Below are 26,421 nucleotides of genomic sequence, written 5' to 3'. Positions count from 1 at the left end.
GTCAAGAATATATGCTATAGTCTAGTTTTAGATGATCGGCAGCTAGCCAATTTCGCTTTCTAGGGTTTGTTGCCACATATCAGGGACAAATATGCTTCTCAAGAGTTCGAGAGCTTGAGTCATTTGGTCCAGAGGATTTCCGACCAGGATATTAAGCACTTTGAACCTAAGAGGGCTTGGAACAAAAAGGTGTCATTTGTTGATGAGGCAGCAAGCTCAGACTCTGATGAAGAACCAGTCATTAGCTTGGCAGAATGGGTAAAGAACAAGAAGTCGATGTGTTGCCCTTTCGGGCATAAGGAGCCAGAGAAGTTTGCATTTGATATCACCAAGGCCGATAGGATATTTGACTTTCTGCTTCAGGAAGGCCAGATCAAATTGTCACCCAATCATGTAATCCCATTGGCTGAAGAATTAAAGAAGATGAAGTACTGCAAGTGGCATAATGCAACCTCTCACAGCACCAATGAGTGCAAAGTTTTTAGACAACAGCTGCAATCGGCTATAGAATCTGGGAGGATCAAATTTGACAGCTCCAAAACTCAGAAGCCGATGAAGATTGATCAACATCTTTTCCCAACAAATATGCTGGATGCTAAGGGAAAGGCCAAGGTCTTGACATCAGAAGCAGCTGAAAGAAGTGCATCGGTGGACCCTCAGCACCAAATCACTATTGCCGATGCAAAAGGAAAATGCTTGATCCAGGAGGGAACTAACTTGGGAAGGCCTCCCCGATCTGGTATTGTGATAACTCATAGAAGGCCTCGGGAAACTTAGCAGCAACGAGAAGATCGGTATCGGCGCCAGCAAGAGGACTATCATCGGGAGGAAGAAAGACGCCGACAGGAATGGAATCGGCACAAGGTTCACTGGAACTGCCCATTCTTTATTCATTGCTGGGAGCAGAACATCAAGTTGCCTACTGTTAGAGATTGCCCTGAGTGCAATGGTTATGATCGGTATGACAGATCCGATCGGCGCTATCACAATGATGATCGGCGATTTAATGGGCCGATTAGGGGGAGAGCGTCCGTTCATGATCGGCTGGGGGGTAGACTCAGTGCGCATGATAGACTTGGTGATCGTGTTGAATATTTTCCTAGGAATCAGGAGGAGCTTGAGGAGATGGCTAATGCACGAGTTCCCAATGAGTTCATATTTTGCAGGGACGCCAACACACATCGGATGGAGTCAAGGGAATATCGTCGTCCATCGGCAAGGCAGTCACCCCTTCCCCCATGGTGTCCAGAGGGGTTGACTAAGACACAGAAGAGGAGACTGCAATGCGAGAGACGGGAAGAGCTAAGCAAGGGCGAAAATTCTGGCCAAGCTGGGGATCAGCAGCAATCAGATCCTAAGGGGAAAGGGCCATCGGCAGATGTCAACATGGTATTTATGTTGCCGATGGAATTCCTGGCGCCATCCAGTGATGACGAGGAGTTGGAGTTTTCCGACCAGATAGCTCAGTTGGCTCTGGATCCGATGACAGCAATCTTTGAAAAGCCTGCCGACAATGAAAGGCAGCATCTTAAGGCTCTGTTTGTCAAAGGGAGAGTTGATGGTCAACCAATGACTAAGATATTGATTGATGGTGGAGCTGCTATCAATATCATGCCATATGCAGTTTATCGGAAGCTTGGAAAAGGAGATCAGGATTTGACCAAGACCGATATGATGCTAAAGGACTTCGAGGGAAACGTGTCTCCGGTTAAGGGGGCAATATGCGTCGAGTTGACCATCGGCAGCAAAACCTTGCCGACAACTTTCTTCGTGATCAGCGGAAAAGGTGCTTATAATTTGCTGCTAGGGAGAGATTGGATTCATGCCAATTGTTGCATCCCGTCTACAATGCACCAATGCTTGGTCCAGTGGGTAGGTGACAAGATTGAGATTGTCCCGGGAGATTCTTCCTATGTTATTGCATCGGCAGAGGCAGACACCTATGAAAGAACTAGGTGCATCTCGGGAGAGATTTGGGAGAAAGACTTCCTCAAAGTTGCTGATTATGAGATTCCACTGATCCAAGCAGTCGGTTCTGATGAGGAGTTTTAATGGATAGGTTCGCCGATGATGGAAAATTAGGCCAGGGATTCACATCGGTCGATGACTTGATAGAAGTAGATATAAGTAGTGGTGATAAACCTAGACCTACTTTTATTAGTGCTAAGTTAAATTCTGAGTGTAAACAACAGTTAACCGATTTGTTAAAGGAATATAAAGATTGCTTTGCTTGGGATTATACTGAGATGCCTGGTTTGGACCGATCAATTGTTGAACATCGGTTACCCATTAAGTCTGGATTTCGGCCACATCAACAGCTAGCTCGCCGATGTAATCCTAATATTCTTCCTGACATCAAGGCCGAAATAACTAAACTTATCGAGGCTAAATTTATTCGGCAGTGTCGGTATGCCGAGTGGATTTCCAATGTTGTTCCAGTCTACAAGAAAAATGGGAAGCTTCGAGTTTGCATTGATTTTAGGAATCTTAATAAAGCTACACCGATGGATGGCTACCCAATGCCAGTTGCCAATCTGCTAGTTGATGCTGCGGCTGGGCATCGGATTATTAGCTTTATGGATGGCAATGCAGGATACAATCAAATATTCATGGCTGTCACACCCCAAAATTCCTACTTTGGGATATTACTTAGAAAACACTAAAAACAAAGCCAAAGATTTTATTATTTGATAAAATGTTCCAACTTTAGTTATGTTGTCAACATTTTAGATAGTGGAAAAATGTGAGTTTCTAAAATTTTTGCAATACAATTAAGTGGTTTGTTGCATTCATGCCTCTGCACTGTGTTTTTGTGTGGAAAATAAATTTAAATGTTTTCAAATATGCCTAGGGTTGATCCCAATTTCATCTCACCAAAATACCAAAAGTATTTTTCCAACATCCTACAAAAATCTAACATGACCTGCTCTCTCTCTCTCTCCTTGTTTTCTTTCTCGAGCTCTTAGTTATATTGGTGTCCATGAATTTTTTTTGGGTCAATCCAACCTAGTCCACATTCTCTCATTTTCCCAATGTATCATTAACATCTTTCTCTAGCGTTGGGTCAAGCACAACTCAGCTCAACACACCTCTCTCTCTTTCTCCCAACTCTTAGCTGCCCCTATCTCCCTCTCTCTTTCACATCAACATGCAGCTCTCGCATACATGGTGTCACCCTCGTCTTTCCCCCAATGCAGAAATAATAGAAACACATAATGCCTCCTTTAATCTTTTGGACCAAGCAACAATAATCATTATAATTCCACTCTCTAATTTCCTTTCTTATCTCAATATTGATATGCATTGTAAAGAGCAGCTCCTCCATCACTAGCTACATCCTTTTGCTGCTCACATGCCCCTATTTTGCCCATGCAAAATAAACAGCCCTCAAAGCTTGTTACTTCCCCTTAATTTCCTCTCTAAATAGTATGGGTAAACATTAGGCATGCTTCATCCTCTCCCATTCATTTCTGCATGCATACATGCAATAGAGATGCATTATTTTCTCTCCTCCCACTTTTCATCACGCAGATTAGATGGACACACCTACTAAGTCGGTATCCTCTCTTATGCTGTCCCCTTCTCCTCCATGCAAGAATTATATCTACATCAATTCTCTTCTCTTAATTTCCTGCCTCATCACATTTGCATGTCTCTCTAATTACAAGATTAAAAGCTGATGAACAGCCATCCCTCCTCCTTTGCTGAACACGCCAATCCCTTCTCATGCGAAAAATACATGCATCTCCTCTTTAGCTCTCTTAATTCCCTAGACAAAACTCTCTTAAGAGTGCTTCTTTATTCCACCAATTTATTATTTTTTCTTCATTTTGCAAGTATGCAGCAGCACTACTGCATCAAGATGTTGCCCCCTCTCCTCTTCTGGTGCCGACCCCTACCTTTTCCTTAATGCAAACAGCAGCACTTAATCCATTGGCTCACCTTCTTTACATGCCCCTCATCAATCTCTCTTATCTCTCTCCCCCTTAGTGCATGAGCGTAACAACACAAAATTTTTAGGCATCAATGGCATGCAGCCATTTATCATCCCTGGACGCCCTACTCTCCCTCAGCTCTTCATGCAAAAATAACAACCACAAATAATTGTAATCTCTAAATTTCTGGACCTATCTCTCTTTATTCACCCTCCTAATCTCTCCCTTTTATTTTTACATAGTTACTCATTTGAAGAGCATGGCCTGCATGGCCGGCCTCCACATTTTCTTTTCTGCTGCTCTCACGCCACTCTCTACACCCCATGCAAAAATCAGATGGATCAATTCCTTCATCTCTTATTTCACAAGGACCACCTCTCTCAAGAGTGCTCATTCAGTCCATTATTTACTCTCTTAATTTTTCAAATGCATGCATGCATTCTTTCACGTGGAGAAGCCTTCCCTCTCCTCTCTATGGCACTGCCTCCTCTCTTTACTCTCACTCAAAAATACCATCAGCATCTGATTTTTCCTCCCTTAATTCCCATGGTCACACATCCCTCTTTATTCCTCTATTGGCAGCACTACTTTACTCCATTGCTTTCAATTGCATGCATGCACATAAACAACCAGCCATACCCCCTCCTCTTTTTCTCACGCAGAAACCAGCAGCACCTCTTTAACTCCTTTTTGATGGCACCAATTTTTACTCCAATTTACTTCACTCCATTTGCATGCTCTCATGCAGCAAACAACAGCTATAAAACCCCCTCATCCCCTCCTCTCTCCCTCACGCAAGCACCAGAGAAGGAGCATCCCATCTCCTCCCCTCCCTCCATCAGATGGGCGCCCCTCCTCCTCTCCTTTTCCCCATGGCTGCAGCCCCAAATCCCTCAAATTCTTCTCCAACAAAATGGAACCACATGATCAATCAGAGTATGTTATGCCGCTGGTTCTATCTGCTTCTAGGCATGACAGCAACAATTGGTGAGATTTTCTCCTTGTTGTTCATCTCTTATATATCCCCTTGCTGATCTCATCAAATCACAGGACCTCAAGGAATTCCTCATGATAATCCCTAATGTACAGAGATGAGGTTGTGCTTCCTATTGAACTCCATGCAGTGATATTCCTCGCTTCTTATTGTGGTTTGCCGCCATTGCTACTACTGCTGTGCAGCATGGTGAGGACACTCCAACTCCTCCACTCTCACCTACATGGTCACCCTATCTTCTTCCTCTAATTCCCTCTCCTCCCTTTTTATGAAATTGCAGTACCCTGGCTGCGATGAATCCGTTATGCCACTGCACATATTTTCCCGTTGCTGGAATCCAGGAATCATTTGCATTGTGCTGCGGTAAGGGTCATGGTTTTCTCTGTTTTTGCTGAGAAACTCATGTTCATCATGTCCCCTCCTTGTTGTGACCTTTCAAGGAAATACCATGCTGCTGCAGTGCTTCATGGAGGCCATCTCAATGTGCCATGTCGCCTTTCGAAACCAGCAGTGTATCCCATCGAGTGATGACCGTTTTGCTGTCCATCATTGGCGTTGGTCGCCATGGAGGTCATGTCCAGCAATCATGAACCTTGATGTGAGTCCCTCCCCCCAGTCTCAATCTTGTATACATATTATTTTCCATAAATCATGAGTCATAGTCCAAGTTTGATCAAATTCTGTCAAAGTTTTCCCGCAATCGTGTTGCTGTCCTTTTTGGACAACAGTGTTATTGCCGGTCAGCATTCATGTTCTCCATTGATCCATCAAGCTCTATGATGAATCCTTTGAATATAACATCATTTATATATTTGCACACGTCCCTGCAAAATTTTATAGCCAGACACTTCAAGATGAAAGAGATATAATCGTCTTTTCAGTGCTTGCTGTCCCTGCTATTTCAGCAGTGTTGCGCCTCTGTTTGGTAGTGATGTTCCCCATAATACATTAGTCAAATCATCAAACCACTCATACAGCATGTGTGTCCTATCCTTGCACATGCCTCTGCAAAGTTTCATGGCTATAGGACCAAATATGCAAGAGATATGACCCTATCTTTTGCTCATTATCCCTGCAGCCCCGCAGCAAGAGTTCCTACTAATTGCCATGTGCATTCCCATTGTTCAGTCACTCCAGTGACCATGTCCTACGACCAAAATATGTCTCATGTCCTTGCACAAGTCTCTGAGAATTTTTGTGGCCATAGGATCAAAGACGAACCATATATCTTTCTTTTAGTCCTCGCTGTCCCTGCTGCCCTGCAGCCGCGCTGCAACCGATTGTTGAGTGCGTTCCCAAAAATCCACTACTCTGTTTATCAAATCCTATTACCCACCTGTGTATAATAAACTTGCACATGCCTCTGCAAGTTGGTTTGTCCATAGGTGCCACGATTGTCGTGATATAGTGGTCACAGTAACTGCTACAGCTGCTGTCCAGCAGACAGCAGTGCAAGTCCTTTTGTAGTCATGTTTCCCGGTCCTCCAATACTTAGAATAACTTGTTCTTTTGCCACAATATATTCCATACAGTCCACAACAAGCCCACAAAAATGATCTCAATTTGGTGCTGCTAAGACCATGTTCTTTATAATCATAACCACCACTGTCCGCCACTGGGTTTGCTCAACCGTTGTGCAAATCGGCATCATCGTGCTTCCCTTTTATGTAACATTTCACTAGTGCAGCCATTAGTCATAATATGTTCCATGTATACTCTTCACAAATCCATAGTCATCAACAAATCTTCTATAGATCCTTGTGCTCCATAAATCTCGTGTCCACGTTCATCATGTTTACTCTAATCCTATCATTTATCGAACCTTCCAGTCTCTATCTGATATATCTTTTAATCATGACTTTGTGTTAGTTGTTTTTGTGCTCAACAATCATAGTTGCACGTTCTACGTGTTTAAAACTTTTATCATATTTTGTAATGCTTGGTGTACTGTTTTTAGGTTCTTGTGATGCTTGTACCGGTTGATTGCTAACGTTAGAAGAGGGGCTCTACAAGGATGATCAAGAAGTTGGATAGCAAGAATTTGGAAGGCAAGTGTAACATGAGTTTCCCTTGTTACCTAATAACTATTTAATAACCTCTTCATGTGCATGTGTCTAATATGATAAACCCCTAAGGACTTTACCTAGAACTTTTGTTATCCTGAATCCCTTGTTACCATGGGTTATGCATATGGGTAGTTTTGCTTAGTCTGTAATCACCAAACAATATAATGTTAATCTTGACTAATGGATTATGTAATCAATGATAAAATGATGCTTTTTAGAAACATGGATATAAGGGGGCTAGAGCATTGGGCCTTTTTGGGTGCTCTAGTCTGCCCTCCGTAAGGACTGAATCTTAAAGCGGCCACCCAGGATTTACCGTACAACCATGAGAGCTACATGGCTCTGGCTTTAGCTCAGTAAACTGAACTTCTCTAACTTGTTAGTGGTTACCGAAAGGCGCAAGAGGGGGGTGCCTCGTGGTGTATAGTTGTTTTCCTACCTTGGTGTGTACAGTGCCGCGACCACATGTGCCTCTTGGAGGAGGACACCTATGCACACTTGCCATTGAAACCTCGCGGCTACTAACTTGTTAGGGGGGACTTTCGAAAGGCTTCATAGTGAACCCTGCCGACTTACCTTGGAAGTGAGTCAAGAGGCTGATCACCTCGGGCATATGGGTAACACGACTCATGGTGAAAGTGTACAAGCTCTGCAGAGTGTTTTAAAACTGATATATCTGCCGTGCTCACGGACACGAGCGGCCTGGATCCTTTTCGAGATAGATGGTTCTATGGATGGTTTGGGTGATCATTAATCTTGATGATAATTATCATACTTCTCATCTTGGGAGCTTAAGCATAACCTAGAAACATAGGTCTAATAATAAAATATGACCAACTAAAAATGCTTATCGCAGTCAAACCAAGTCAAGCCTTTTGAGCCTTGCATCCCCTCATGTTATACTTGTTGAGTATGGTGCGCTCACACTTGCTTTACATTCAACAATCAAAATCCCGGATGGGTACCAGATGATGATACAAAGGCGGCGTTCCCTGAGATGTTCCAGGAGTACTAGGCGAGTGTACCCCCAATCAACCGTCCCTGTGGAAAATGGAGACCCAAAGTGAAGATTAGGATTAGTTTCCACTATGCTTTGTAATAGATGTAAGCCATGTTGTAACTATGTTCCGATATATAATAAAGCATTGTTCTTGATATTCTCCATATTTGTCGCTATATGTGTCGTGTGGACATCCTGGGCACACATATAGTTAGCGCTTGGTCTTCTTTGGAAAACCGGGTGCGACAATGGCAGAAGAAGATATTCCAAAGACTACATTTAGATGTCCTGGTCATGTTGGGTTGTTTGAATGGATAGTCATGACCTTTGGCTTGAAAAATGCTGGTGCTACTTATCAGAGGGCTATGAATTTTATATTTCATGAGTTCATCGGCCAGCTGGTGGAGATTTATATTGATGATGTGGTGGTTAAGTCGGGAGATTTCACAAAGCATCTTGCCGATTTGCGAAAGGTGTTAGAATGCACAAGGAAGCATGGTTTAAAGATGAATCCCAATAAGTGTGCATTTGGTGTGTCGGCAGGACAATTCCTTGGTTTCATGGTGCATCAAAGGGGGATTGAAATTAGTAGGAGATCCATTGATGCTATCAACAAAATAGTTGCTCCTACCAACAAGACGGAGCTCCAATCCTTGATCGGCAAGGTAAATTTTATCAGGAGGTTTATATCTAATTTGTCTGGTAAAATTCATGCTTTCAGTCCTATACTTAAGTTGAAAGCCGATCAAGAGTTCGTCTGGGGGAAAGAGCAACAGTTGGCCTTAGATAAAATCAAAAATTATTTGGTAAACCCTCCAGTTTTGATTCCACCTCAGCAAGAAAAGCCCTTCAGATTATATTTATCTACCGATGGTATGGTCATTGGTTCGGCTTTGATTCAAGAATTTGAAGGGAAGGAACGTGTAATTTACTATTTAAGCAGAAGGTTGATTGATGCTGAGACTATGTATTCGGCTATTGAGAAATTATGCTTATGCATGTATTTCTCCTGTATTAAGTTAAGGCATTATTTGCTATCGGCCGAATGTACTGTTGTTTGCAAAGATGATGTGGTCCGATACATGCTATCTATGCCGATCATGAGTGGTAGAATCGGTAAGTGGATTTTGGCACTGTCAGAATTCGATCTGCGTTACGAATCGGCTAAAGCGGTTAAAGGATAGATTATGGCCGATTTTGTGACTCAACATTGTGGTGCAGTGGAGACTTTGGAAATTGTACCTTGGACGATCTTCTTTGATGGATCCACGTGTGACCGGGGGGCAGGAATCGGCATAGTGTTAATTTCCCCTCGGGGAAGGAAGTATGAATTCTCCTTGCCGATTGTTGCTACATCAACAAATAATCAAGCTGAGTATCAAGCTTTGATAAAAGGGTTGGAATTGCTAAGAGAAGTTCATGCTGATGTTGTTGAGGTCTTCGGAGATTCTATGCTGGTTATAAATCAATTGGCTGGAAGCTATGAATGTCGAAGCGAAGTCCTGATAACTTATCATGAAAGGAGTATGCAATTATTAAAGGAATTCAAGGATTTCCGGTTAGAGCATGTTCCTCGGTTGCATAATGAAGAGGCCAATCGGTTGGCTCAGCATGCCTCGGGATATCAGCCCATGATAAACGCAGTATTGGCAATTAATGTCGATGATTAGAGAAAAGAAATTATTGATTATTTGAAAGATCCGTCCAAGAAAGTTGAGAGGCGTGTTCGGTTTCAAGCTACCAAGTATGTGCTCCTTGAAGAAGAATTATATTATCGAACTGTTGATACGATTCTTCTCAGGTGCTTAGGTGATGATGAGGCTAAGAGTTTGATGGGAGAAATCCATGAAGGAGTGTGTGGAGCACACCAGTCGACATTTAAGATGAAGTGGATGATCAGAAGAAATGGGTATTATTGGCCGACTATACTTGAGGATTGTTTTAAGTATTTCAAAGGGTGTCAAGGATGTCAGAAGTTTGGCAATGTTCAAAGAGCACCCGCATCGGCCATGAATCCCATTATTAAACCTTGGCCGTTCCGGGGATGGGCTATTGATCTAATCGGTCAGATTTACCCGCCGTCAAGCAAGGGACATAAATTCATCTTGGTTGCCACCGATTATTTCACTAAGTGGGTTGAAGCTATTCCTTTGAAGAAAGTTACATCGGCCAATATGATTGATTTTGTGAAGGAGCATATTATTTACCGATTTGGAAGTCCTCAAACAATTACTACCGATCAGAGTACTATCTTTACATCAGGGGAGTTTGATGAGTTTGCGATCGGTATGAGAATTAAAGTATTAAATTCTTCTCCTTATTATGCTCAAGCTAATGGGCAGGCCAAGGCATCTAACAAAGGAATTATCAAGCTTATTAAACGGAAGATTGAAGAAAATCCTAGGAGGTGGCATACGTTGTTAAATGAAGCTTTATGGTCATATCGGATGGCTTGTCATGGATCGACCAAAGTTTCGCCTTATCAGTTGGTATACGGACATGATGCAGTGTTACCTTAGGAAATTAAAACTGGGTCTAGGCGATTATCTTTTCAAGATCAATTGGCTGTCGATGATTATGCTACTTTGATGACAGACGAGTTGGATGATCTAGCAGGGCATCGGCTAAGGGCTTTGATGAGTATAGAAGAGAATAAGAAAAGAGTTGCCAGATGGTATGATAAGAAGGTAAAAGCTAAGGAGTTTGCCGATGGAGACTTAGTATGGAAACTAATCTTACCGATCGGGACTAAAAGTTCAAAATTTGGGAAGTGGTCTCCCAATTGGGAGGGTCCCTATCGGGTAAATCGGTCTGCTCCTGGCAATGCCTATATCTTAGAAACTCTCGAAGGAGTTGAATTTCCTAGAGCATTGAATGGCAAATATTTAAAGAAATATCACCCAAGCATATGGGTTGATGCATAAGAGTTTAAAATGCCGATAACATTCCTATCGGCTAGATCAAAGTGGGCTGCTGGGCTAGACTCAATGTTTTAAATGGTGCTGATAACAGTCCTATCGGCTAGACCAAAGTACCAGGAGGGTTGGAAAGAAGAGAGCAGGGTATGTCGCCGATGAAGGGTTCACATGTTCAACAGCGCCTGGATCATCGGCAGAACCTTCCACTGGTTTCAGCTTCTTCTTCATCAGCAGTGCTTTGTGGGCTTGGATATTTCGCTCTTGTTCAAGAAGCTTGATCGTTTCAGGCAGCTGGCTTTCTTCTTGTTGGGCTTGAGACAAAGCTTCTTCTACCTGTTTGAGTTCTGCCAACAGGGCTTCCCTTCTCGCTGATAGATCAGAAATCTTTTGCTTCAATACATCTCCTGAGGATGTCAGAATGTCGATGCTCTTATGCTTCTCATCGGCAAGGAGCTTTACTTTCATCATCTCCTCAGAAAGCTGAGCATGAGCAGCTCTATCGGCAAGACGCTGGGCAGCATTTTGATATTGCAGCTGACGGCTCTCTAGGTGTGCAGCTTCAAAAGGATTTCTTCAGCATCGACGGGGATTTGGCCTCTTAGGGTCTGGAACAAAGCCCTGGCCGGATCGGAGTCATCGACCAATTGGGCTGTGTCTTGATGAAGGAGGGCCAATAATTCTTCTAACTTTGCCCTGATTTCTACCGATGTGATTCCAACTGCTCGAGAGGAACTTGCCTCCTCGCCTTCATCCTCAGAGATGTCGATGGCAAAAGAGAACAAGCTGTCAGGAGAGTCCTGTTCCTGAAAAGGAAAATAAAATAAGTTATTCTATGATCAAGCATTGATAAATAATACAGATAGAGATTGGGTAACTTACTTGCTTCAGGGCCATCTCTCGCCTCTGACTGGATGACGCCGATGGAACCACGGGCTGATCGGCTGAGATTGCCGATGAAACTATGTCAGCTGAAAGATTGACAGAAGTGATTAATAAAGTGGAAAACAAGTTCATCGGTAGTAAATGAGAAATATGTTACCTTGAGGGGGTACAGTACTCGTATGGACCGAGGAGACTACCGATGCTATGATTAGACTTGCTGGATCGGCGGTCTGCTCGTGTACATCAGCCGATATTTCTTCTGGCTGAGGTTCTTCTGGCTGGAACTCTTCCACTTGAGGTTCTCCTTGTGGCTGAGGGGGAGATGGTGCTTGTAGTATCTAGACTTCTGGAGAAGAAGGAGAAGATTCCACTGGGATTGGAGACACTGGGGGAGGGGAAGGTATTGCTGTTTTATGGCGCTTCGCCTGGGTTCTGGTACTCTTGGAGCTTTTCCTCTTTAGTTGGCTGGACTGGGGGGCATCGGCAGTCACACCTCTAGTCTTTACCGATGTACCGGTTTGCTGATACAACAATGAAAATTTGTGAGTACAAGTGTAACAGATGTAAGAATGGAATCGGTATGGGTAAAAGAATTTACCTTGAAGGCTTGTGCTAAAGTGGAGGCAGCTACCGATGGAGATGCCTTCGTTCGCTTGGTGGTGACTTTCTTGAGACGTATACCCCGATGCATTATAGCGGCCAGGGATGGAGAGTTGTTGCCGATCAAAGAAATCGGACCCGATGGAAGGAGCTCAATCGGCTTACCACTCCTGCTGACCAATGGGGGTGTGTTATCAACCTGTAATATAACACAAAAAGTGAGCTACCGATGGAAGTAAAAGTGAAAGGATTGAAACATCGGTTTAGAAATACTTACAGTATTATCGGGGACTTTGTACTGGGGGTCGATCATGCCGCGGTACGTGAGAGCCGATTTCTAGAACAAATGCTCTTTCCATTCTTCCCACCATTGTTTGTATGCCTGAGTAATGAAGAGGGCCGGAATCCAATCTGATAGATCGGCATCGGTATCGGCATTTGGTGGCAGTTGAGCTATTCTGGTCCACTCGAGAAGACTAGTGATGGTTTCCCTAGGTTTTATCACATCGGCATAACAAAGTGAAATCGCCAGCTGACCGAAAGCTAGTTGACGGGATAATGCAGATGGGTTGTAAAATTCATAAGTCTAGTTGGAGGCTTTCCCACTGCCAAAAAAGTTTACTAGTATAGCTCTTGGAGTGACAAGTGCCATCATTACAACATGATCTTTATTGAGAGCATCGTCGAAGGGATGAAAGGTCAGAGGAAATCTTGTGTCTGGATCTTCATAAGGAATCTATGCTCACTGTTCTTTGGCCAGACCCTCATAAAGAGTCTGAAAGAATCAGCTAACTTGATCTCTATTGCCTCCAGTACCAGGCAAGACTATGACGGCTTCACCATAGTTTAAGGGAGGACGGGTTGCCGATTCTTCTTCATCTAACTCATGATCCTCTGCTATATCCATGGGGAAACGCTGTGCAAAGAGGTCGAATTCCAGTCGCTTATGCATATGGAGGCTAAGCCACATGTTGATGAGCCACCAAGGGCCTCCTAAGTTGTTGATGGACTCGCCGAGTAGAAGTTTGTTGGCTACTTGGTGGAGAAGATGATAGGCAGAGCCAAGCAGGTATCGGCCGAGGGGAAATCGGCCACCATTAGCTAATCTCTCTGTTGTCGATAGGTAGACAGAGGTTGGTCCTGCCGATCGACCACAGAATACAAATTTGTCCAGCCACATGTTCAGGAAAGTGGTTTGTTCCTTTATGTTGACATGCCCTGTTCTACGGTACTTCTGAATGTACCCAGACCAACCGCCGATAGAGCGGGTTTCCACTTTAGCACTAGGTGTGGTGTCAAATATGTGACTACTATCGGCAGTGGATACATCTAAGCCGGTGAGCATGAGCACATCGGCAAGAGTGGAAGAAGCAGGGCCATGGCTGAAAACAAAAGCATTAAGTGTGTCTGACTAGAAATATGATGCAGCAATCAGGAGTGATTCATTCCTATGCATATTGGCAAGAGACAGCCTAATGCACTGGTCCAGTTTTTGCTCGCCCCATTGAACTTCATTTGAATAGCTGACTCTCAAAAACCAATCCTTCCATCCCTTGGTTGGACTGGGCTAGGAACGGAAGGCATCTTTCCACAGATCTAGAGAAAAATTCTCGGCTCTAAAGGGGATTCTGTTTGTTTCTGCGTTGATCAGATCGGTAGGATCTGGGTTCCCTAGCGGACCGAGACATTGGAGGTGTGGTTGATCGGTAGGGATGACAATTTTATTGGACAAATCCTAGAAGTTTTTAAGAATAAAAAGAAGAAAAAAAGAAAAAGGAGAGGAATGTTCAGTAAAATTAATTGCGGATGAACAAGGGTATGGTAAAAGTACAAGGGATGGGGTGATGAACTGACCTCAGGAACAGCAAAGTTGATGGCCATCTCCTCGCAAGGAAGATGATCGAAGACTTTGAGGTTGGTGGAGAAAGGCCTTCGCTGGAGTTCTTGGAGCTCTCGAACAGCGCCGCCGCCAGAAAAGCAGAGTTGGGGCTGTAGAATGATGCGATGGAGAAGGAGTACCCGAGAAGGAACTATTTATAGGACAAAACGGGCAAGGGCAAATCTGACTTATCTCTTCGCCGTATCCGTGAAATCTGAGGATACTCAAGTGGATATGGTAACTGTTTGCACGGTAATCAAGGGATTGTGCAGGCGATTTGACAGGAAGCGGTCAAGACCTGGAGATATTTCACTATGCGGGATTTCCTAGTCGGTCCATCGGCAGCTTCCTCCAACGATAATATTGCCGATGGGCGAATAAAGTGGAGATGTCCAGTTTGGGAGGTTGAGGAATTCGAGGAATCTGCGGAAGAATCGGGCCAGAGTTGTTCGGCTTCAACGGTCGATTACCAAATTGAGAGGATTAATTGCGGAAAGGCATCATTACTACATAGAATTTCGGAGCATTAATGATTTTATACTCCGAAATTGGGGGCATGTGTTGACACCATTTTTGGACACGTACCCAGGGATCGGTAGAGTGTAGATCGGCAAGATAGGGCAACAGTAATCGATCTACAGGAGAGTTGCCGATGAAGGTGGTTGCCGATGAAGAGACAGCTGAATATGACTAAGTCCATGAGTGGTGATGCGTTCATGCTGATGGTCAGCGTTAGCCTTTGTCGATGGCTACGATGAGGAGTCTGCCGATGACTCGGAAGGGGAACATGAAGGTTGCCGATTGGTCCATGGTGGTGTCCCGGTTTGTCACGGGAGGATAGTTTTGTGTTTTCCTTAGTTATTTAAATCATTTTGTATACGGATTCTGTTTAATTTGGAATTCGAGTCCTAGTCGTGTCTGATTGTAACTCTTTGAGCAGAGTATAAATGTAGACCCTAGGGCCTTGTAATGAGACATCTATCAATCAATCAAACACAAGTTTTTACTCATATTCCAGCATCTACTTTTCGACGACTTCGTCATATTTTTCTTTTTACTACGAGTTCTTAGGAGTTTGTTGACTTAAGCTCGACGTATTCTCGAGTTCCGCGTGAATACCTCTTGGCCGTGACATCCGGGCGCATCGCTGTTGTTGGGACCAAAGTATTCGAGTTATCACCTTTGCCGATAGTAAGGTCAAATCGGCTGGCACGCCTTAACGTTTGAATCGGGTATTAGCCCTTTGTGTTTGCAGATCAGCTTTTGCACCAACACTAAGTAAACTATTTAAAATAATTGAAAGGGAAAGGATAACTACCAAGTTTACCTCTTGGCAAGGCGTTTGGTGTTTTTAAGTCCTCCGAACGAGACTCTCTGTTTTCTCAGTCGTCCTGGAACTCGTTGGATGGCGGAGTCGGTGCTTCCGGTGGCGCCTCCTCTTCATGTATAGTTATCTTCTCTCTCCACACCTGACTTGGTGCTACGGTCTCCTCTAGATAATTTTGTTTGAACTGTATGTCTTCAGACCTTACCACTTCTCCTTCATAGTCTGCCCATCTGTCCTTGATAATCTGCCTCATCTGGTTGCGGTTGCGTCATTTTCTTCTTGTCCTGTCCTGCTTAGAGTCTTCAACTATATAATTAGGGTCAGTAAAGTAGCAGCATACCTTCTCTGAGGGGAAGTGCATGTGGACTTCACCGGTTCCAATGTAGATGATTGCTTTAATGGTGCTGAGGAACGGTCTCCCAAGGATGATGGGTGGATCGTACTCATCTTCTCCCATGTCAATAACCCAAAAGTCTGTATAGACAAAATGATCGTCTATTTTGATAGGGACATCAGTTACTATACCTTTAAATTCTCGGAATGTCTGATCCACCATCTGGAGCTGAATGTATGTTGGTTTTAAGGGTTTTAAGGGCATGATTCCGAATAAGAGCCGATAGGTGACTGTGGCCATTATGTTGACGCCCGATCCGGTGCCGCAATACATCTTGTAGAAGTTGTACCCATTTATGGAGCAATATATGCTTCACATTCTTGGGTCGTCCTTCTTGGTCAGAAACGGTGACTTAAGTCGATGATCTTATCCTTCATGAACTGCAGTGACTATCTTAGCTGACTCGGTCCACACTTGCTTGTTCCTGTTCCTCCTGTTGGTCCTCTTCCTTGATTCATGTCGGGATTGCTCTGGGATTTGTGTAGTCTTGTTCTTGAAGGAAAATGTCTCCTTCCTCCCTTTGATGTAGAAATTTATCTTGGCAGCACTAGCGTAGATGACAGCTCCCGAGGTGTTCAAGAATGGCCTCCCTAAGATGATGGGTGCCCTCTCATCATTACCGGTCTCTATCACCACGAAGTCTGCTGGGGCGTACAAGGTACCAACTCGGACACAGAGGTTCTTCAATATTCCTTTTGGAAAACTTATCGTCTGATCTGCAAACTGCAAACACATGGTTGTTTCTAATAAAGGATATGTAAAGAATTTTTCATAGAGTACCCTGGGCATAATGTTGACGCTAGAGCCAAAGTCGCAGAGTGCTTCTGGGAAGTCCACCATGCCGATGGAGATCGGCATGACGGGGCGTCCTTGATCGCCTCTCTTGACCGACAGAAGGTCAGTAGTAACTTCAGTGACGGGGTTACTCCAGTAGTTACCTGCTTCAAACATGTCTACAAGATTTGCAGATTCTAATCCTTCCGGTTGTGATGGTATACCAGGGTTAGTAGCAGGAACAGCAGCAGCTATCTGATTTAACTGAGATTCAATCATTTTATTAAATCTAATTTGATTCTTGATGGCAGTAGAGAAATTATCCATTCTATTATTTATATTTTCTAGCATTTTATCATTAGATGCCAATTTCTTAGATAGGTTATCCATTAGCTTTCCTTGATTAGACACTAACTCTCTCAGAGGTAGAAAATTATTATTATTGTTCAAAGAATTATTACCTTGATAATTACCTGAGTAGTGAGGCCTCTATTGATTCCGACCTTGATTTTGTTGAGGACGGTTGTAGTAGTTGTTGTTGTTGATGATGATGATGATGATGTAGTTCACATCCTCAAGCATCTCAGGGCAGTGATTACCTAAGTGTCCAGTATCTCCACACTCTTCACAGGTCATGTGAGAGTCGTAGATGTGCATAACTTCTTTCTTATCTCTAGCTCTATTATTGAGCTTCTTCATGAGCAGGTCTAGCTTTGCGGACAACATGTCTACCTCCTTGAGCTAATGCATACCTCCACCTTTCTTGTGTGTCTGGGTCCTCTCTTCATTCCAGCTTTGGTTGGACGCCATCTTCTCCACAAGAGCTGTGGCTTGTGATATGGTGAGTGATAGGAATGCTCCTCCAGCTGCAGCATCCATGGTTTCTCGGGCACTGTTGCCGAGCCCATGATAAAACGTCTGCATCAGTAGCCAACTCTCCATTCCATGATGGGGACATTCTAGGATGTAGTCTTGGAAGCGCTCCCATGCTTCTGGAACAGATTCATCATGTTGTTGCTGAAAACTTGTAATCTTCCCACGGAGAGCATTGGTCTTGCCCATGGGAAAGAACTTAGCCAGAAAGTTCGTGGAGCAGAGTGTCCATGTAGTATTCTTCTCCTTTGTAGCGTAGAACCACTGCTTTGCTCTTTCTAACAGTGAGAATGGGAAGAGGCGAAGTAGTATAGCATCTCTGGGGACTCCTGATATGGTGAATGTGCTGCAAATCTCTAGGAAGTGTTGGAGATGAGCACTAGCATCTTCGTGTGCCTTCCCACAGAACTGGTTGGATTGCACCATGTTGATAAGTCCAGGTTTGAGCTCAAAGTTGCCATCGATCTCTGCAGCAGGTCCAGTGCGGATGTTGTCCGTAGTGGGAGCTGAGAACTCACGGATCGATTTGTTCGCCATGACTTCGAACTCTGAAGACAAGTTCCGGGTGAAACTTCGGTGATCTTCTTGATTGGATGAAGCTTCGCGCTGAAGTGTTGATGATCTCTTCTTGAGCATGGCTCTTGTTTTTCTAAATAATGCTTTGGGATTGTCAAAAAAATTTCCTAGAAGATGTTTTCTATTCATACATTACCCTGCATAAGATAAAATAGAAAAATATCAGGGTAAAACTGTATGAGAGAATTGATAAGCTCAATCACATTAGTGATGCGAATGATAACTCAAAACTCTATACTCATTCCTGATTAGTTATCAACCTTCCCCTGCGACGGTGCCAAAAATGCTTGTTGGGCATTCTTAACGTCACTACCAAAAGTAGACTTAGTTTTCTAATTCTGATAACGGCGCCAAAAATGTCAAACCTATCCCTCATGCCACTTAAGCCAAGTTGTCATCCCCAGCATGACATAAGAGACGCGGTATTGAAATATGCAATTGCTCATCTAAATAAATAACAAATGGGATCTGCAAGCGCACAGATTAATACCGATGTAGCATTTTAACCGGGAAGTATTCCAGGTATCGTTATTTATATTTTTACCATTGGGAAGGGATTAGTAATCATCAATGTTGATTATAGAATAGAATAAAGAATTGAGTATCTATCATTGCATGTATAATTGAGAACATTTATCTAACTCTTTCATACAGGGATAAGTGTCACATAAAAGATATATAAGTGATGAATAATGACAAAGATAATTAATCTGATCAACATAATTTAGCCACATATAAATATGATAAGCACCTCAATTAGATATTCTAGCAAGTCATTAGCATGCAATTAGGACGAACTACAAGAATATTTCCTAAGTTATTCTTAACTATACAGTCTAGCATATCATAGTTAGTGCAATTATACTTAGCAATCATTGTGAGACAGGACTACGCCCATGCATAGTGATATTATCAAGCAATTATACTTAGCAATCATTGTGAGACAGGACTACGTCCATGCATTGTGAGATATGATATGTCCCAAATAAGAGAGGCTGGGTTGAGCAAATGAGCATTTGGATTCTTTCAGATATAGTTGGTTCTGCCTGAGAAGCTCAAAAACCTCTTGTAAATGCACCATGTGGTCATCTAGTGTAGGGCTGTAAATGAGGATGTCATCTAAAAATACTAGCACATATTTTCTGACATAGGGTTGCAGAATATGGTTCATTAGGCACTGATAGGTAGCTAGGGCATTTGTTAACCCAAATGGCATGACTTTGTACTGGCAATGACCCTGATGGGTTTTGAAAGCTGTCTTATATTCATATGCAGGATCCATTCTCACTTGATGATACCCAGATTTCATATCCAACTTGGTGAATTATTTGGTACCAGCCAGCTCATCAAGAATTTCTTCAATGATTAGCATTGGGAACCTATTCTTGATGGTAAGAGCATTGAGTTTTCTGTAATCTACACAGAGTCTCCAAGTACCATCCTTCTTTTTCACTAGCAATACAGGGGATGCAAAAGGGCTTTTGCTGTGTGTGATGAACCTAGATTATAGTAACTCCTGTACTTGCTGCTCAATTTCAGTCTTATGACGAGGAGAATAGTGATATGGCTTGCTATTGACAGGAACAGAGCCAGGATATAATGGTATAGCATGATCATGGATTCTATGGGGTGGTAACACAATGGGTGTTTGAAAAATATCCTTGTATTGCAAGATGATGTGCAGAATTTGCTCAGGTACTGCTACATATTTGTCAATGTGTTGGTGTTGTTCTACTAAGACAAAGGCCCACACCTTGTTACCCTTAGCAAATTTATGAGCTTTAGTAGCTGAGATTGTGTTAACTTCCCTTGCTGGGGCATGGAGTCCTTTCAGAGTGATTGATCTCCCATCCTCAGTGAATGTCATGGTTTTTTGATCTAGTCAAAAGTCATTTGTGGATGAGCTTCGAGCCAGTCATAGCCCAAGATGGCATCATAAGGTTGCATATCCAACACTATCATGTTACTGGTCATTGTATGCCCCTGACAATACCATTTCATGTTTGCTGCCATGCTGTCAGTAGTGATAGTGTTGCCATTGGCTAACTTGACCCTTTTAGGTTGAGTAGGGATTAGTGGTATGTTTGTCATATCTGCAAACTACTTGCTGACAAAGCTATGGGAGCTACCACTATCTAGTAATATCAACATCACTTTGACTTGGACTTTACCCCTGAATTTGAGACATGAGAAGTTGTCCTTTGTGGTAATGGCATTGATAGATAGCTGATAGAATTGTTCATGTAACTCATCTTCTGTAGCTAGTGCATTGAGGACATCATCAGGGAGCTCTCTTTCGAGATCCATATCATTTACAACTAAAGCATTAGCTTGGGCCTTGGTTCTGACTTTGCAGACAGCTATGTGTCCTGGAACAAATTTTTCTCCACAACTGAAACAAAGACCATTAGCTTTTCTGTAGTCTCTGAGTTGTCTGTTCTTCCATGGAATGGTAGTTTGCTACCCTATCTTCAGGTCTTGTTTTGGCTGATTAAAATGTCTGTAGGATCCTGCAGACTTGTTTTTGAGCTTTGTTCTTTCTGCTTGTTGTTGCTGAATCTTAGCTAATGCAGCAGCTTTGATGACAGTTGGTGGCATTTGAGATTCTACCATAACTCGAACTTCATCTTTCAGTCCTCTTATGTACTGCTTGGTGAAAAACATCTCATCAAAGCCAGCATGATGCATGCTTACTCCATACTGAAAAGTCTGGAATTGAGTTGTGTATTCTTCTACTGTTGTAGTCTACCTAAGGTCAAGCAATTGGTCAATGTAAGAACTGTAGCCTTCTGATCCAAATTGCTTCTGCACCTCATAGCAAAAATGAGTCCAGCTCTTGAAGGAATTGTTTTTTTAAATGCCTGGTACCATTTGCCTGTATTTCTTTCAGGTGTACCTTGGCTACTGTGATCCACATCCCTTCAAGAATATTGTACATGTCAAAGTAGTCCTTACAGTCATCTAACCAAACTTTTGGATCATTCCCATAGAAATCAGGAAAATCCATCTTAGGCATGATGTTTTTAAGAAGTCTATGGTCATTATGTGTGCCTTGATTGTGGTAGTCCTATTTGCTAGACCCAAAAGCCTCATGATCTGTCTTGAGTGTCTTGACATGTCTAGTCTTGTCTTGTTTGTGTTGCTCTACAAATGGGTTGTCAAAACCTTGATCTTTGCCAAAAAACATAGAATCCATATCGTCCTCATCAAACATAGGGTCAGTATCAAATGTTGGATGACCTGCATCAAGTGGTTGCTTCTCAGGTTTCCCTAAGGTTGTTCTGGCAATAGCAATTGCATTGGCTTCCACAGTACGGGCAATCTTATGCTGTTCTTCAGTATAGGAATCCATAGCTTGATCTCTGAGATCCATCTATGCTTTCATTTGGCTCTGTGTGTTACTGAGGCCATCAATGCGGGTAAATAAAGCATCCAGACTTCTCTCCAGTTTCTCCTAGCGAGTATTCTCTTCTTCCCGACTGTGAGTCATCGCACCAAGGAGCAGGCTGGTCTGTGGAGAAGGCTCAAGCTGTTTACTGTGCCTAGGAGCCAGTTGTGTGGTAGAAAGGTTTAGCCTTGACCTCCCCTGTTGAATCTGCACACACGATCACCGCCGCCTGGGAAAGAGGCAGTCGTCTCGGGATTTTATGGCAGGATTGCTCGCACGCAAGTGCGGGAACAACCTGACAACCTGAACACTAGACTTTCCCCCACCATACACCATTGCACTCGTGATCAATCGTCGGATACCCAGAATTTTACACGCGAACACGTGCCGCGCAACCATAATCCACGATCGATCGGTGCTAGATGAAGAAAAGGGAGTGAATTTGGTGTACTCACTTCGGTTCTCGCCGACGAACCCGGTTGCCGTTGCCGAACCCCAGTCGAACACGTCGTGAGCGCCGCCGCCGCGGTCACTTGGTGCTCGATTTAGCGCGTCAATGAAGTGGTGCTGGGTGCGGTCGTGAGGATCCGCGTCGAGCTGCGATGGTGGTGGTGGTGGTGGTGGTGGTGGCTGCAGGTTTTGTCCCTGCCGCGCTCTGGTAACTAGCGTCGGCTCCGAGCAAGAGGCTCGTCACCGCTGCCGAGGAAAGATCGGGCTTTGATGCCACTGTAACACCCCCTTGGCCCTCGCCGGCGATGGCGTGAGATGCGGAACAGCAAAGCACAAGGAGAATTTTTGCGACGAGGACGCCGGCCAGGCAAACCCTCGAGCCTTGGCTCCGAATTTAGTTTTCTAAATTGATGACCGTCTTCCCTGATCGGGTCTGATTATTGCAGAACAGCCTCTGGCCCAGAATACGCCTTTCGGCTACAAAAACGTAAACATAAACAACAAGTCTACAATACGCCTCTCGGTAGCTGACGCCTTGTTGGCACGGTGGCTTCCTGTAGCCCGTCACACTGTTGCCGTCGTGACACCAGGCAGGCCACAAGAACTAGGAAGGCACCCAGCCGCTGGCCAGCTGCTTGGGCCTCTCCGCTGCTCCATGCTTCCATAAGCCATAGCTCCATCCCATCTCGGCCAGATCCTCCTAGGCATTCTCGGCCAGGCGGCCAGCGCAGCACCGCTGCCTGCAGCTGCAGCAAGCTGCACGAGCTGCACGAGTTCGCGACCGCGTCCATGGCTCCGTACGTGGCGCGTCGACGCGTCGACGCGTCTTCGCTCTAGATTGAGCTCGAGCTTCCAGATCTCGAGTGGTACAGGTCCCCCGCTTCCTCTTCCTAAACATGGATTCGCCTAATACTTTCTCTTCCTCGCCTATGTCCATGAGCTCCGACGGCGACAACACACGGTGAGCACTGAGGTCAACTTCACATCTTTTTTTGTTCCATAAATTGATATTAAACGTTCTTGCTAATGGCTATGTCGAGCTCGTAGTATACTTGATTTCCATCGCTGCATGCCTAACTAACCCACGTCCGGGGGTCCTTACGAAGGGACGCCACTTCGGATGCCAACGCGACACCACCCGGAACGAGCGTTGTAGCCGCTATGCCTGCTGTTGCAGTTGCAGCTGCACCTGCTGCTGTGCAGCGTGTGATTGTTGCATCTGCTATTGTGCCAAGTGTTGCGCCCGCTATCACCAATGCTGGAGTTTCCTCCGGCACTAAATCAAAGTCTCGCTTGCAGATGCCACAGCCTCGTGTGAAAAGAATGGCTACCACGACGAAAAGTCGTCTTGCAGTCGAAGGAGCTCCGTCTGCTCCGATAACTCCAGAAGCTTCATCCTTCGGTGGCGGTGCTCATCTAATAAAATCTCTAGGGTTTGATTTCAAGCACGCTACTCTTTTTTTGTATTTTATCTATTCTAACAGTAGCCTGTGTAAGATCGATGTTTTATAAATGATTGCAGTTCGTGATTGATTGCAGTTCTGATTTTTATATTATATTGTTGCATATTGCATAATCTTATCTTTTTTTAGATAAAGGATAGTTTATATCCGGCTTCATCTACCAACAAGTAGAATCAGACCAATTATTACATAGTTTGAATATCTGTTCAGCGCACTATTTCCAAAGTTTGATCCTAAATATATGTGGACAATGTGGTTCTGATTTATTTATGTTTGTTCATCTTAACGTGTGGGTTTTTATTTGTGTATGCTGAGCCTATAAATTTGTGGTTTTATAATTAAATTTCAGCAAGTTACATAATTAAGTTGCTACAGATTTTATATTCGTCATATGATTTATGTATGTTGAATCTGAACGTGTGTGGTTTTATATTCAGATTTACCATGAGATCGACTCCGGTTCATGGAAGCAGCAGCCAACAAGAATCAGAGCAACCCTCCACCCCACAAACTGAGTCAGTTAATGATACTGAGCCAATACTAGTTGAAGACAATGATGAGAGTGAGGATCAAGATTTTGGCACAAAGAGGAAGCTAAGATATGTTGTTTGGAGCGAATTCAAGAGAGTGAAAGTATCCGGTGAAGTCAAGGCTCAATGCCACTGGCGTCACAAGCAGCTTGGAGGAAAAAGTAAGAATGGGACTAAACATCTCCATGACCACTTGAGAATATGCACATTGAAAAAGATCAAGTTGCATAATCAGAACAAAACGCTCTCTCAATCTGCCTTGAGGTTCAGTTCCCAGGAGGGGGGAAAAATATCTATGGAGAATTATACATTTGATCCTGAAGTCGCTAAAAGAGAGCTTGCTGCCATGATTGTACTGCATGAGTATCCATTATCTATGGTTGATCATGCTGGTTTTCGAAGGTTTGTGAGTGCACTTCAGCCATTATTTCATATGGAGACTCGGAACACTATTAGGTAATACTTTTGGCTAGTTCAGTACTTCAGCAATTTTGCATTTATGAAATTACAGTTTAGTTCTCATACACATACTTTTTTTAAATTTTTTAGAAAAGATATTATGGATTACATATGCTGAAGAAAAGAAGAAGGCCTTGGACTACATGGCTGCAACTAAGTCAAGAGTGGCCATAACCGAAAAGAGTAGAGAAATTTGAAGAGTGCTAAGCATGTCAAAGTTAAAATTGAGCACAAGTTAGGCCTTGATTGCAAAACTAGGTGGAATTCTACCTACAAGATGCTTAGCATTGCTCTACCGATCTAAAGGCTGTTTTTAGCCGTGCAACACGTGTTGAGAAGCTTTTTGATTGTGCTCCTAGTGAGGAAGAATGGGCTTTTGCTAGACAGATAGTTGATAGGCTAAAGTTGTTCAATGACATAACTGAAGTATTTTTTGGAACAAATTATGTGACAACCAATGTGCAACTTCTAAAAATTTGTGAGGTTAAAGAACAAATGAAGCAATGGGCTGTATGTGACAATCATATTATACAAGAAATGTCAGTAGAGATGGTTGCAAAGTTTGACAAGTATTGGAAGGAAATTCAAGGACCTATGGGATTAGCCACCATTCTTGATCCTCGGTTTAAGACTGACTATCTCCTTGGGTTTATTGAGACACTTACTGGTGACTCAAGTGAGGATAGTGCAGAGAGAGTTAGTGATGTTACAAACACTCTTTATGATTTGATGGAGTATGAAATGGATGATGATGAAGATAACACAGAATCATCAACCCCTGCACTTGCAAATTCAGGTGTGCTGTCCACAATCAGTGCACGTGTTGCTAGTAGAAGACCTACAGCAGTTAGGTTCAAATCTGAGCTAGATAGGTACTTAGAGGATGAGTTGGTCCCTATTCAAACAGAAAACTTTCAGATTCTTGATTGGTGGAAGGTGGCTGGCACACGTTATCCTGTATTGAGGAAGGTAGCAAGAGATATATGCATTAGAATCGGCATTTGGCACTAGTGGAAGGGTTGTTAGTGAGCACTATAGCCGCCTCACTCCAGAAATATTGGAGGCCTTAATGTGTTCACAAAGTTGGCTGCGAAACAAATATCGAGGTATACATGTTGTACCAATCATAGACTATCATTAATACATTTTCTTATTGTCATTGTTGTATGACCATAGTAATTGTTTTCTATAGGTGATGAGAAGGAAGAACCATCAAGCTCTTGGAGTTGTCTTCAAAAAATCCAAGATGGGATGGAGGTATTAAATGCAAAAAATGATAATTGACATGCATTGCTACTCTACAAAATACTTGGTCAATTTGTATTCCTATATTCATTGTTGCATGTTGTATGCAGGGACTTGCACTTCTATTAAGATGTGAAGGTTTGGACTGCTCCCAGGAGGACTGTTCAGTGTTGTTTTGCATTCTCAGTTCTCACTTTTTAGTTATTTAGTGCTTGTTGTATCCTATGTCAATGTGCAAGTGCCACTACCATGAACCTGTAAATTTAATGCTATGCTTTTGTGTTGTTGGATGTTGTTGTATGCTTTTGTGCTAGTAGCTTGGACTTAGATGGCTGTGTGGGGGGATAGACCCCTATACCCTTACGGCTAGACTTGGGCCAGGAGGCTTGGCCCATTACGAGACGAGTTTAAGGCTTGATCCGACAGCCTGGAGTCTCGCACAAGGAAGCAAGATGTGGAGATCAAACAGAATTCTAGTCGGTTAGAATAGGAATTGATATCGAACTATCTATGGCAATTGTAACCGACTAGGATTAGTTTCCAGATCTGTAACCCTGCCCTCCGGACTATATAAGGAGGGACAAGGGACCCCCCTAGGACATCATATTCTCTCAGCACAAATCAATACAACCAGACGCAGGACGTAGGTATTACGCCAACTCGGCGGC

The 26,421-nt window shown here is 43.4% G+C and overlaps 2 long non-coding RNA genes across 3 annotated transcripts; both read left to right on the top strand.

Annotated features, from left to right (window-relative positions):
• Positions 4,833–5,672, top strand: LOC110434166. 2 transcript variants are annotated; one of them, XR_002451640.1, is made up of 3 exons: positions 4,833–4,922; positions 4,986–5,118; positions 5,210–5,672. It is a non-coding gene; the product is annotated as an uncharacterized LOC110434166 (long non-coding RNA). The 2 variants fall into 2 exon arrangements; XR_002451639.1 differs by having other exon boundaries at positions 4,833–5,118.
• On the top strand, positions 25,292–26,138 carry LOC110433441. Its single transcript, XR_002450873.1, has 3 exons — positions 25,292–25,614; positions 25,701–25,765; positions 25,864–26,138. It is a non-coding gene; the product is annotated as an uncharacterized LOC110433441 (long non-coding RNA).

Source organism: Sorghum bicolor, chromosome 3, assembly GCF_000003195.3.
Source record: "Sorghum bicolor cultivar BTx623 chromosome 3, Sorghum_bicolor_NCBIv3, whole genome shotgun sequence".
Lineage (NCBI taxonomy): Eukaryota > Viridiplantae > Streptophyta > Magnoliopsida > Poales > Poaceae > Sorghum > Sorghum bicolor.
Note: the sequence above shows the minus strand (reverse complement) of the source record. Positions and strands in the feature narration are given on the sequence as shown.